Below are 14,316 nucleotides of genomic sequence, written 5' to 3'. Positions count from 1 at the left end.
AAGATGCCTGCACTAGACAGGCATGTCAGCTGTGGGTTGAGATTCGGGGATTCCGCACCCAGGGCAGTCTCCTTGTTACTGCAGTGGTAATCATGTAGCTCTACAAAGAAGTTATAACTGTTAACAGAGTTAATGAACGAAGCTTCTTCCCAAGGCTTTGCAGTTCTAGCAAAACTCATGCTCTTTGAGACCCAAGAGTGGTTCTGGCTGAATGGAGACACACAAATGAGAGAAAGCATTGACCTCTGCTTTTAACAAGGGAGAGGAAATTTTTTAAACTGAAAAAGAGGGATGGAAAACACCTGATCTCCTTCTTAGTTAAGCCTCAAGTGAAGGCAGGATCTCCTGGACAGGATGCTCTACCTGCAGCCATGACTAGGAAGGACTAGGTGAGAAGCAGTGGAGGAGATATGTGAAATGTCACTGTGATTGCGATGGGCAGTTGTGCTGCAAGATATATGGGATGAACTCTGGTGCTGCATTTAGTCCCTAGTTATCCTGCTCAAAGCAGATTTGGATGCTTGCTGAAATCTGGGAGACTTCATGGAAAACTGACTTGCATGATGGCCTCCATTTAGAGGCTGTCTGAGGTCAAAACGTGCATAGTAAGAAACCATCTAATAGCATTAATAGCTAAAAAACCTCAGCACAATAAAGGAAATAGCTGTCATTGAGTAGTCCGATTCACCTTCCCTTTTTCATTGTTCTTACTGAAGAAAGACTCAGTTCAGAGTTTTAATCTACTTCTTTTCCTTTCTGCTGTTTATCTGGGTTTTGGAAATGTGTGATTAGTGCACAAAAGAGAAAATCCAGTACTTGCTTGTGCTCATTATAAACTGTAAATATTATTTAACCAAACCAAATACTCAGAGCACTTCAAATCAAGTCTCTCTTTTCCTCCTACATCTCCTCCCTAATTTTCTTTCCCCTTACGACCACCAGTTATTAACAGGTCACCAGGTTCAGCTTTCACCATGGTCAGCAACGAGTGAATACAGGTAGAAATTGTAATGTTAAAATAATTATTTAACATTTTCAAGATGTTTTTGTCTTTGTTAGAGAAGTAGAGTATGCTTTTATGTCTTTGCATCATGGCTAGCACTGAGCAAGATAGCTTGAATTGGCTTCTATATAACTGTATTTGCATAGTGCTCTTTCTGGCTTAATTAGCCCTACTAAGCTCTACAGTGCTTTGTTTTGTACATGTTACAGCTTTGCCAATGCCAGATTAAGTATCTCTTCATATTAATCCATTTGCTGTGTAGATATGCTGTTTATGGTCAACTTTTGAATCTCTGTTTTTTGGCTTTTTTTTTTTTTTGACATTAAAAATGCTAGACTCCTATCCTGAACTTCTATCAGATTTTTCAGGTATCAGCTTCGATATATTTACTATTTATTATGTTTACTTAAGTTTGGCTTATTTTTAGAGATTTCCTTATATTTCTCATTAGAAGTAGAGTGTGTTATTTCGCGTGTGTATTATTTCTTAAATAGATTTCTAGTTCTATGTATATGGACTTCCTGCTATAAAATAACCTACAGCGTGAAAGTCTTATGAAGTGTGATGCTTTTCTTTTTTCCTTTTTTTTTTTTTTAACAAAGGAAATATTTTGAGTTTATTGGTAATTTACTATGTGAATCTAACCACTTACAGTGAAACTTGTTGTGTGCAAGGAACCCTTACAGGGTCAGTATCCTCTCCATATGCATCAGTTGTCTGGTACTTCTTCCTGTGGATTATTTTTTGTTTGATGTTATAGTCAGATTACATGCAAGAGCTTTATTTGCCTTTTATTTCCTAGCAGTTCTGCTTGCTTTTATTTTTGTGATCCAGTTCCATATGGACTGTCCAGTTTACAAAAATCTCTGCCTTTGCAGATGGTTTCAGTAGAGAAGCCAGTGCATGAACTGGCCCAACACTAAATGATGAGCAGTTGAATTCAATATTTTCAAAATTAGTGAATTAACGTGTTTGTATTTTGGCTGAAGTATGTAGTCCTCTTCCTCCATCTCTGGTGAGTAGAAAATTCGGGTTCAAATGCCCTTTAAAAGCCTTTTTCTGCCACTCCCAGCGATAAATGAATAGGTTAGTGCTGAATACTTCCACATGAATGCCCTTTAAATGGGAAATAAGGGGTAAATTGGCTTTATTAGCGTGTGCACAAGGAGGAATTTTATGTAATAGATTTGGGAGGAATTAAACAGAGACAAGAAGATTTTTATTTTTCTTTCTTTAGAAGAGTGATGAAAACGAAGTTTTGCCACTGCTAAGTGTTCTGTCCATATCTCCAAGGATTATAATGTTATTACTAGATAAGTGATCCAAGATTTGCACTGCCCATAATGGATCTGAAGTGCTCACCAGGGAGATGCTCTGATTAGAGGCATAGCCCTTTTACTTTTCACAGTACATTCTGCATCCCAAAACACAACCTCCTTCCTCCCATTTACATGGCGTAGACTGATAGTTAGTGTTCTTTAAATGCTGCAAATGAGCTTCTTGGTGCACTAACAGTTTCTAGAACTCATAGATTATATTCCCAGGCCTAAAGCTGTTTACCTGTATCCATCATCAATACCATTAAATGGTAGTTCATCTAATCTGCCTTAAGGGACACAGTGAATTTCGTCAAGGTACTCTCAGACAAATGATTGTGCAGTAGACTTTATTTCGCCACAGCTATTTATAAATACATTTTAAGGAAATAGGAAAAAAAAGTACTTTGGGAAGACCAATTGGCTTCACAAGAAATGAACATCCATGAGCTGCAAAACATCACATTCGTTCAACAGCTGTGCAAGTAATTGGGCAGTGCCAACATGGATGTCACATTCCAATTTTACTGCTACACCCGTGTTTGTCTAAATGCATGGATGCTAATGTCTCTAACTGCATGACCACATATAAAATTTTACTGTTTTACAGTCTTAATTCAGAACTAGGCATTTATTTCCTCAGCTGAGAAGTTCAGTTCAAATGACTGGGACTGAGCAAGACCTTGTTTCTGAAAGGCGCAGGGTAATTCCAGTTAGAGTGAAGAACACCAGTTCCCTTTAGGAGCAGCTTGTCAGTTTGCAAGAGAGAGCCTCAGTGCCTTACACTGAATACAGAAATCTGTGTCATGAAAAAAGACTTTCTTCTCCCATGGGTAAGGCAATAAAGTAAACATATCTAAACAAGTTCTTTGAAACATTCCACAGACTTTTCTGCAAGATCATACATTGGTAGATGAAAGAACTGCTCAATGCTAGGTTTTTTTCAAGGATTTACTAGTAAGATCAAATCCAGAAACAAATTACTTTCAGTATAAGATAGTGTGATGGATCATTTTCTGGCTTATTTTCTACTTTCAGACCTCATTTTTTTCAGGTTTAGTACTGTTCCAAAGAGTGAAGCATACTTTCTCTTGAAATGCCAGTTAGGGTACTTATTCTTTTTAAGAAAGAGAAAGAAAGAGAATAATCTTAGAACCCCAAACCTAGGAAACATTATTCCAAAAGGGAATTGGTATCCTGTGAAATGGGAATAGTAATTAATATGTACGAGAAATGAGTGTATGTGGTTCTGTTTCCTACTGACTTTTTTTTTAACTGAGGCAAATTTTTGAGGACTAAGCATGTGGGAAGGGAAGGAAGATATCCAGAGGAATGTAAGAATCTGATAGGGATTTAAGCTTCATGTTGATCATAGTTTCAAATTGTCTTTAAAAGTATTTTCCCTTAAATGGATTGTGTGACTGTTGTATTTAAGTTGCCACTGCATTTAAGTTATGATGCACTGGAAAGGCAGTTACAATTCCATCAATACTTTTAGCTGTTTTCTTAAATTTAGAGTAATATGGCAAAATGTGCCATGTTTTTATCTGACCTTGAAATAAACGAATTAAGGAGTTTCATAATATCAGTATGGAGCCAGAAGAAGTTGCAGGACAATGGATTTAGAGTTACAACCATTCAAATATCAGAATTTCTCATCTGTGAGATATTCTGACATTTGAAAGATGTTGTCTTGGGGGATATGTATTGATATATGGAGAGAATTTTGATAATTCCTAAATAAATTGAATATAACTCCTTATTTTGGAACTCCCAGAGGCTTGAGAAACACCATCTCCTTGAAGTCCTCAGAGTTTCTACTCCTGTGGATTGAGAAATCTCCAGAATTGCCTGGCTCTCTGGTGCAAGCTGGAGCTCCCAGGGCTTCTCATATAACTTTTCTTTCTGTGAGAATGGATAGGAAATCAGGTTGCTATGAAATATTTTCCAGAACATTTTTTAAACAGAGACCATGTCTCTGAAACGTTCTAAGCTATATACAAGATTCAAATCATGCCTTCCTTTGAGCATAATCACTGTTGTTTATTCAAAGTTAACAGCAATATAATAAAGCTGTGGGCTTTATTTTTCAAACTTTTTTTTTTGTCAGTATGTGGAATTTTCTCATTAGGCATCTTACAGACTTAAAGCTGAAATATTGTCCAATAGCACTGAGGAATTACGTCAGGTACATTATACTTCTCTGATAGAAAATCACCGCTTCAAATGAGATGGAAAAAAGAGATTGTTGATTGTTGGAATGAGGAAAGAAAGCATTTGGAGGAGGGAGCATTAAACTGTAAATTGCATTAATATTGGTTAAACTATTTTGTCTGGAAATTAAGCAAAACAGGTAATGTCCTGTATGGCTTGGGGATGTCATTGGAAAGACCGATCATAAGGCCAGTGATCATGTGATGATGACCCTTATGATTTTCTGGTAAATTTGATGCAGTGCAATTAGATTTTCAGTGAGCATAGTCAGAGTTACTCTTACATGGCAGTATTTGACAACAGTTAAACTAGTGCTGTGAACCACCGTGTTTACTCTCTGCCTTTGATTAGCAGAAGGAATGTCTTTCTGTTACAATATTCAGATATCTACCTGAAATTTAGCATCTTATTATGGCAGAGAAAAAATATTTCATAAACCCCATTGAAACAGTATTGATTCATTTTTTTTCTCAGAATCTAAGATACTTAAAATGAAAAAATGAAAAATCACCTGTCATTATTCATTACCTAAAGGTGTCATGCAGATACATCAATGAAAAACATGTAATTGTGAATGTATTATTTTTTGAAAGTCAAGAGAACAACAAGGCTAAATAAGAGTAAAACCCTCCATTAATTTACAGTGATTCTTACCAATCTTATCTATTTTCCTATCAAGATGGATAGGACATTGCACAGAATAAGATAAAATAAGCTTACTGGATGATGAAGGAAGCAGTAGTTTCTTTTCCATCAGTTTCACTGCAACTGTAAATATTGTAAATTTTTTTGCATGAAGATGGGACTGCCTTGTGTAAACACGGTGCAAACACATAATGAGAGATTGTTCCTCCTCCTTTAACTGAAAGAAAGCTATAGAAGAAATAACTGTAGAAGTTATAATGGTGATGTTCCAAAAGCCCACAGATAGTCAGTGCTGCTATCAGACACGCTACCCAGGTCACTTATACCTGTTCAGTGAACAGCAGTGTCCCTCCTGTTAGTTTCCTGATTGACATCTCAATCAGATGTTTCACCAAAGAAACCCACAGTGTGATGACAATCCTGGTTTTGTACTTTCTGCAGGGTTATGTTCCCAGCTAATAATAGGATGTTCTTTTGATTCCCCAAAGGATAATTGTCATGGAGTTCAAGTTGTCAAAACATATTTATTAGGATTGTTGGAGGAAGAATATAAAGCTTTGAATAATCGTTAGGTGAAGCTGATAAAGAACTGTACATGGAAACACCTATTTTAGTGCAGAAGGTGAGAGGTGGTGAAGGAGAAGAGTAAGACAGGACGCTTGAGTAAGGCTGTTTGCTGTATGCCTCTCTAAGGGTTGGACTAGATGACCTTTAAAGGTCCCTTCCAACAAAACGCATTCTATGATCTTAGCGCATAATGACCTCTGATCTTGTAACTCAGATGTTTCTGGGTGCTGTTGGTGACATCAGTGCAAGGCTGGATTACTGGCAGTGACAGAGTTACAGAGAGAATGCTTTGCGTCAAGAATAATAAAAGCACAAGAAGACAAAGCTTTTTATCTGCTAATAGGACTTGAAGAGAAACACTGCTTTTGAGTTGTTCAGTGGAAAGAATTACGACTGTGGTGGGTTGAATTGCTGCGAGTTTACCATTTGTGTGACTAAGGTGGCTTGCTTTGTGTTGTCAATGTTCAGAAGATGCTGCTGAAACTGAGGCTTGCTAGGTGTTGTTGGGTCGTTTACCTTTTTGCAGTAACTCTGAAATCAATGGACTGAGTATTGCTACATACTTGAATTTCAGTCACACGTTGGTAATTATTACAACCCCTCTTCTGATTATCAGTAGTTTTCTTCTGTTGTATGTTTCCTTTTTGAATGAACTTCTTTGTGGCCATTGTACCAATCAATACTGCGGAGACTTAAAAAAAAGAGAAGAGGAACTGAACATAGTGCTTGTAATCAGAGGGGTTGTTGTATACAAAGGGGATGAAAAATAGGTCTTTCTCAGGATTCGTGTGATAGAATCCTCCTTTGTGTTTCTCTGCTTTGATTTTACTATGAACTGGAGACTTGGAGGTGATACGTTAGTGACAAATATGCTGAGCCACCACACACTGCCTGTTACCTTGGTGAAGGAAAAGAAGCCAAAAAGGCTTTGACCCCAAACTGTAAGATTTATTTTCAGACCTACCAGGCTTTTCTGTTCTGTATTGTTGAGATCATTTCCTACTGAGGCAAATACAACCAGAGAAAAGAACAAATGTTTTCAAATATGTTACGCTGCCTTTATTGCTTCTTCTGTGCACCTTCTACGAGGTGACTGCTTGGAGGAAATTGATGAGAAACTTTCTTGCTGGGACACATAACGTTCAGTTCTGCTGATCTCTCTAGCTCAAGGGATTCAGGAAAATAATGCAAAAATATAGGGCTATTCAAAAGCACAGAGGGGTGACAACTTTAGAAAAGTAACTGAACAGGACTGTATTCTAGATATCATAGTGAGAAGTCCTTGCAGCTTACACAGTTTAGTGTATACATACTTGACAGTTACATAAAGGCCATAAGATTTACTCTGCAGGGTAGGCACTATTCATTAAGAGAAAATCTACTGAGCACAGAAATGTCATTGAGAATTGGGGAAATGGAGTGACAAAACAGGATCTAAAAATTGTGACAATGTGATTTGGAGCAGGATGGCTCCTTTGGGCAGTCCCACACGAGCAAAGAAGCAAGCAGGGACTGAGGACAGCACTCTTGCACATCTGTGGGGACGAACCTGCAAGATGGGATGAGGAGAAGACAATAAAATTTCATGGGAACTGTGATGGGCATTTTGGGCTGAAGGTGTTGGGTAATGGAGGGGACAGAAGGTTATTTCTTGGAAAATGCTAATTTAACTGGCTGTTGAATGAGAACCTGATAGAGAACCAGCATCCCAACCAACCAAATTAGAGGCACTCTGTACATTAAAGAAGTCAAGAATATAAACAAGGAGGAGGAAGAGATAAGATATTTCAAACACTTTAACAATTATGCTGAAACTAGATTAGAGTGGAATCCAAAGAGAGATCTTTCATCCTCTCCGGAGCAGTATGAGTAATTCTTGTTTTCATTAAAAGTTCATTTTTTAAATGATGTTACATTTGCATTTTTTTTCCCCCCTAAAAGATAAGAGTTGATTAACAGTGCAGTGAGTTTTATTTCTGAATAAAGTTTGTTCTGGAAGTCTTTATGGGCTTGCCTTCTCTCTTTAGTCATATTTGGCTGGTTCGAAGGCCAGGCCCTGTGTTCAGATTGAAAAACAGGGAGAAGGATGAAGTGGTGAAGGTAATTCTGTGCATTATATTTATGCCAACTGAGTATTTACATCTTCCTTTGTTTGTGATGTGGCTGGTGTATTGAGTGTCAGCCGAGGGCTGCCAGGGCACTCTGTACACTGTTTTTTTGATCTTTTTTCCTTAATGTGTACTACCTGAGAAATTTCTGCAAAATTAAAGGAATCATAACACAGAAGAGGATTTGTCAGAGTCTTAGGTAGTTTTGCATCAGATGGGATGAAGCATCTGGTCTGTGCTTTTATTGTCTCGTTACCCCACTATCTAAGCTGGGGAATAAGGGAGGACCAAGCAGTTTTGATCTCCACCTTCCTTCTTTTCAGTCCTTTTGACCCAAGGGAAACCATTTGGAGTTTGAGAACAGACTGTATAACCTTGCTTGCAGCATTAGCAAATATATCAGCAAGTTGTTGTGACATTATGTACTTTACCGTCCCTTCAGAAATTAAGTTCAAGTGAAACAAATGTTGGACAAGGCATATGGCTTATGGGGACAGGCTTACTCTCTAGTGAAAAGTAAAGTTATTAAATGAGCTGTGCCTGCCAATTGCAGAAAAGTTGGCAGGGATATGTTGGCACTGTATTTTTTATTTATTATTTTAAAGGCCTTATGCAGGACTTCTGAGTATGGCCTTAAAATGCTACAAAATGTACGAACATACACGGTCAGTGCACAAATTATGTATTGTGTTATGAGCAGGAAGAATATGATACTACAAAAACCCTCTCAGAAAAATCAGTAGATGTAATAATGAAAAGATCTCACCTTAAGAGATTAAGGTGGTTAAGGTGTAAAGATTAAAACTATGTAGAAGGGGAGAACTGCTTGTCTAACGTTTTCTGAAGTCAAAGCAGACAGCATTCCTTATTTTTCGTGGTAGTTAGTATACAAAATTGTTTGATTATCAGAAACAAACCAAACAAATGTAAGAGATGATTGATTTCTTTATTTCCTAGGAATAGTTGTCCTAAAAATCCAGAATAATTATATTAATTTTGAAATAGTTCTAAGAATCTTAGACTGGTAAAGAAATTAGTCAAGGTATGATCTAGCTGCTAGTGCAAAGGAATCCCGATATATATGACAGCCGGTACTTCAATTAAGAATCTGGCTTCCTGTTAACAAGTGTGGGATGTATGTATTTATCCCAGAGAGTTCTCACTTAGCAAGATCCAAAACCACTTTCAGACTAATACACTTGATTTTTCTGAATCTCTCGGTAAAGGCAACTGAACCACATATTCTTTCCAAAATCTAAATTGTTCTGTATACACATATTATCTACAATATTAATGGTATAATGCCTTAACATTTTTAACATAAGAGTTCACTGAAGCTACCATATCTTCCATCAATTTTCAAGTGATAACCATAAGTTCAGGTTGGATATTAGGAAGCATTTCTTTACCAAAAGGGTTGTCAGGCGTTGGAACAGGCTGCCCAGGGAGGGGGTCGAGTTGCCATCCCTGGAGGTGTTTAAGAGACGGGTAGATGTTGTGTTGAGGGACATGGTGTAGGGGTGTTGATAGGGCTAGGACGAAGGCTGGACTCAGTGATCTTGAAGGTCTCTTCCAACTGAAGCTGTTCTATGATTCCGTGACTACAGAGTCTGTTCAAAAGCTACGCCTGCAGCCACCTTCAACACAGGCCACAGGAGCTCAGGTGATTGCATACAGTGATCTGAATATGGCCCTTGCACTCTCTGAAGATCTTAAGCTTCTTTTCTTTTCAATATGTTACAAATACTCAATTCTGTATTTTACTCCCTCATGTTCACTTGTCTTTATTTTAACCTAAGATAGGCTATCTCCTGACATTTTTGCAGGTGCTGAAACATTTATTTCATTTATATTTGTATGCCAAAAGTTTTCCAGAAAAAAAATAAAATACGAAAGAATTCTAGTGCTGAGCTTCTGTGTAAAATATGATCATATGGTTTGTAGTTTACTTTTAAACATGTTGGAAAGGGTTGCCTTTGTACAGGGGAGGCTTCGACTCTTTTGCAATGCCAGAGCCTTCACTTCCAGTGGAACAAAATGTATCAATATTGGAGGAAACCAAGTCCTATTTAGAGCTGAAAGCCTCCTAGATGGGACAAAAACCCTGCATTTTTAAAGGGGGAAAGAGGGGGGGAGAAAGCCATTCATGAGAAGTATAAAATGTAATTTTGTTTTAAAGCTCACTAAAAGCTATATAGGTCATGAAGACAATCAGGCTTTTATTCTTTGAAATAATTCACATTACAGCCCTATGTATTACCACCCTTATCACAGAAAAGCCTTTAGATTTGTGTTGGCAGATAATTACAAATTGATTTCTGGACTCTCATTTTGACAATGGTTTTGAAAACCCTGGTTTTTTTCTTTTTTTTCCACCCTTTTTTAAAAGCCTCTTATGATTTCTCCTGCATCATACTGCAGAAGTACTGTCATGATGAGCTGTCCAGGTGTACTAACTGTTTATACAGAAGAGCTATAGAGTACAAGGCCCAAAATATACTGAAAATCTGGAAATGAACTGTGAAATGTTGCAGGTAACTTCAGTATACTTAATTTACGTTCATCTTTCATGTCATTCAACTTTGAAATTATTTTACATATTGGTGGCAATTTAACAAAGGGGTAACGTAAAATTTTACAACCTGCAGCTTCCTTTTTTTCACTAGCATACCAAATCCTGGTTTACTTATGGTTTTTTTTTCAGTATTTAACTGTCAAAAATTCTTCAGGATTCAAAAAACTTAACCTTTTATTGCTCATGTTTCCCCTTATGTCTTCAAGGCTGTCTCCAAAGATGCCACTGAGTTGTTACTAAAGTCTTAAGCTGAAAATTTAGTTTGCTATGTGAGACCTGTGCTACAGTTAGTAAACCAAGTTGAGAGTGGTAATCTCTGCCTTTAGGAGTCTGCATTTAAAACAGCACGTTGCAGCTAGAGAACACATTTAGGTAAAGTTGATGAGTAGGAAGGGAGAAGATGAATAACAAAAATAACTAGATATCTTGGCATAGATTTGCTGTGTGCACAATCTGCAGTCAATTGGTGACAGCAAGCGCAGTAATCACTACTCACCACCTGCTTAGCTGTGCTATATTTAAAGTATAACTGAATGACAGCAGTAGTGGTTTGTGGTTTTTTTCTTTAAATTGTTTGATATTCCAGGGAATTAAATAGCATTATCTCAGCACTTGGGATACATCTAAAGGATTCACAGCACTAAGAATATCCTTGGCATGCAGGTACGTGAAGTAGCCTGTACGACATGGAGTAAACACTGACATAGAGTTACTGGAGGCTAAATTGAAATCTTTTTAGTATTACAGGCTTTATTGATTTGGTTTTGAGTTGTTTTCCTTTCTAACTCAGACTTTATGTGTTATTAAACTGTTTGCAGAACATCAAGTATGATACCATTTTTCTTAGGTTTATTTTTCTTTCAGGGGAATAAATAATCTTTCAGATATGTGGGAATGGTAGCCATTAGCTTTAGCTAATAACCCACCTGCATGCCTTTAAAGTACAACTTTTTTCCTACAACTTACAGAAGGATGTAATTTGTAAGCAGTATTAAGGAAAGCATATGAAGTGCCACTGTCTTCAATAATCTGTAACTCTCAGGGGAAGATACATTTTCATCATGCTTCTTGTAGAGCTTGAACCTGAATCTGAATCCTTCAAAATTTGCTTTTCTTTACCAGTTCTTTATTTTTTTCCTATGTATTTATAATTAACTTCTTCCATTAACCTTTTTGCCTTTGTTTCATATTTCAACATTCTATTTCTCTAGTACACTTTAAAATAAATAGAAAAAAAATTCTTCAAAATGACCGGTGCAATACATAAAATTTTATGAAATAAAAATAATAATCCCCTTGACTTTTTTGTGTAATTAAAATAATTCAGGGAAGAAGGATGTGAGCAGGTTGAGAGGCACTCTTCATTTCTCAGGGGCAGACCCTTAGCTGAAATTAATTATCAGAATTCATTTGTTTCAATGGGCATTTAACAATTCACACAGCTTAGAATTTGTCTCCTCATTTCTTCCCTTTTTTAAGAGTCGCTTTTGTCTGTCCCCCATTCTTTCGTGTGCCAGAACATGTTTCTCTATGTGTTTTTATATATATATGAATGATACTTGCTATAAGCAGTCTTTACTTTTTCTAGACAAGACACTTTAGGATTCTTGTGGAGTATCACTAATTTGTCTCCATGAGGATGCTGCTGTCCTGTTGCTGACATGAACTGCTGCTATAGACATGCCAGGAAAAGGCAGGAATTTATGCCTGCGTTTAAAACACTTAAAATCAGGAGGAAAAATATACAAGAGAATGATTGAGGAATGAGATAAAAGGCAATTAGGAATATATTCTTCACTTATTGTTCGAATGAGATCAGAAAGGAGATGTCATAAGTGACACGGCTTTTTTATAATTAAAGAATGCCCTTTGAAATTAACAGGATTCACGAATTCTGAACTCAGTTGTGTGTGTTCTGCTGTGGACACGTATGAATAGAGGAGGGATTGTATATATTGCCTAATCCTGCTCAAGTCTCCCCATCTCTCAGTCAGAGGGAAGAGAGGAGTATAGTTCAGGCTGTGCAGACTGATATTCTTTTGGACCAGTTTCTGTGCTCTCGCAATGCAAATGCAAAGACTCATTTCTTCCCTGTAAAGCCAATGCTCAGACAATATTGCAGAACAAACCTTTCCTTACACAAAGGTTATTTTCTCTCTGGAGCATTCCCTTTTTTACTGAAAGGCATTGTAGACTAGAAATTCTCTGAGAGTTCATGACACCCTGAGAGCCTTGCTTTCAGAGACAAGCTGTATAATAATAATGCAGTGACAGAAAAATCGAGTAGAGGTGGCTTTCTCTGATAGAGAATTTGCCTTTAATTCTACCCTGAAGAGATTGCAATGGAGCACCAACCTTTGTTCTTACTGTAGTGCTTCACTGCCATACTAGCCATTTGTTAAATGGGAAGTAATTGAGGTTGAAAAAGAATTGAATGAATAAAGCTTTTGGCAGGGAATGGGAGGAGGCAAAGTATGGGTTAAAGGTTATTCCTTGCAGAAATTTCATGAAATGAGAGGTAATGTGACTTTTGAGCTAGAATTGTTTGTGCCTCTGGAGGGGGCTTGCAGAAGAGAGAGAGGAGAGCAGCCTCGGGGAGGGAGACCAAACCTGTGGTAGCACAAGAATAATAAATTAGCATCAAATATTCAGCTTTATTTTTTATTTGTTATTGATTATTTTACAAATTTCACCCTGAGATGTGCAGCCCTGGCCATCTCTCTTGGTGAGTGGAGAGCAAAGGAGGAGGCACTGAGGAGGTGTCAGGAGTAGTAATGCAGATGCTCCTTAAAAGCTTTCCTATCCTAGAAACATTTTAGCATCATTTGCATTAGCTGCTTCCAGGGAAATGGATGGGCTTCACATTTCAGTGCTTTTCTGAATTCTGAGGTTCTGGTAATTTGAAAAATAGTAAAGATTTTTCTTTTTTTCTTTTAGGATCTTGCATTTGCTTTCAGACTTCCCCCTTCACACTGACAAAACATTTTTCCCTTTGCCTTCCTTGCTTCCCCAAAGAAAAAAAAGCCTGTCATGAAACTTAACCTTACGTCATTTGGGGCCTGAGGACTCTAGGGACAGGCAGAAAGGATTTATATCCTTGACAGAGCCCGTGCTGAATAAAATATCACCATTATGGAAGTATTAATGTACTTCTATCTAGTGTACTTTCCATGCTGTATTGCAGTTATTTGAAATTTTTTGTTAATTCTTGTCTTTGTGGACTAAATGTGTATAAACATATACGTTCTTTATTTTGTACAGTATTATTTTGTGTATTTCTAATGCACATTGAGTTGTGCAAAACACAAGGTGTAAGGAGTTTTACTCAAAAGAAATTGCCTTTTAAGCACCACTGTTTTTGATACACACATTTATTTTCATACATGGCCTTTACATTTCTACAAAATGAAGCCCATAATTTCCTATGCCTTGGAAAATCTCTCTTTGCATATTTTTTCATATATGAATACTGCTCCTAATTTGGCTAGAAGGATGCTTTCAACTCCCAAAATAATAATGAGAATTAAGTAAGAATGTTTTTAGCGAAATTCGTAAGTGATAGATGCTGGCTCAATTCTCATCCACAACTTTGTCAGTAAGTTGGAGACACACCTATATTGGCTGCCTGTAAAAAAGGAGACCTATGTTCTATTGGAATTGTGAATAGTAATTAAGCCCTGCTAGAGAATTTAGGATGATTGCCAACATGGGCAATTCAAAACAAACGTATAAAGAGAATGCAGGCTGGGGGTTGCAATGAGGGTATCTGTTCTGTTGAGGGCTTGTTCTTGAAAAAGGTGTTTGGGTCATATCAGACAAGCAGCTTATCAGGGATTTCTATGAGAGCTGGGACAAAGAGAGATAATGTAAATAGTGAATATACAGATT

At 37.2% G+C, this 14,316-nt stretch overlaps 1 protein-coding gene across 1 annotated transcript in view; it reads left to right on the top strand.

Annotated features, from left to right (window-relative positions):
• The window catches only part of LOC104271004 (receptor-type tyrosine-protein phosphatase N2-like), a gene marked incomplete at both ends in the record, with an annotated part of 93,606 nt that overhangs the window by 26,647 nt on the left and 52,643 nt on the right, over positions 1-14,316 (top strand). The gene's annotated exons all lie outside the window — the stretch shown is intronic.

This window comes from Apaloderma vittatum, unplaced genomic scaffold (assembly GCF_000703405.1).
Source record: "Apaloderma vittatum isolate BGI_N311 unplaced genomic scaffold, ASM70340v1 scaffold6180, whole genome shotgun sequence".
NCBI classification, from domain to species: Eukaryota; Metazoa; Chordata; class Aves; order Trogoniformes; family Trogonidae; genus Apaloderma; species Apaloderma vittatum.
Note: the sequence above shows the minus strand (reverse complement) of the source record. Positions and strands in the feature narration are given on the sequence as shown.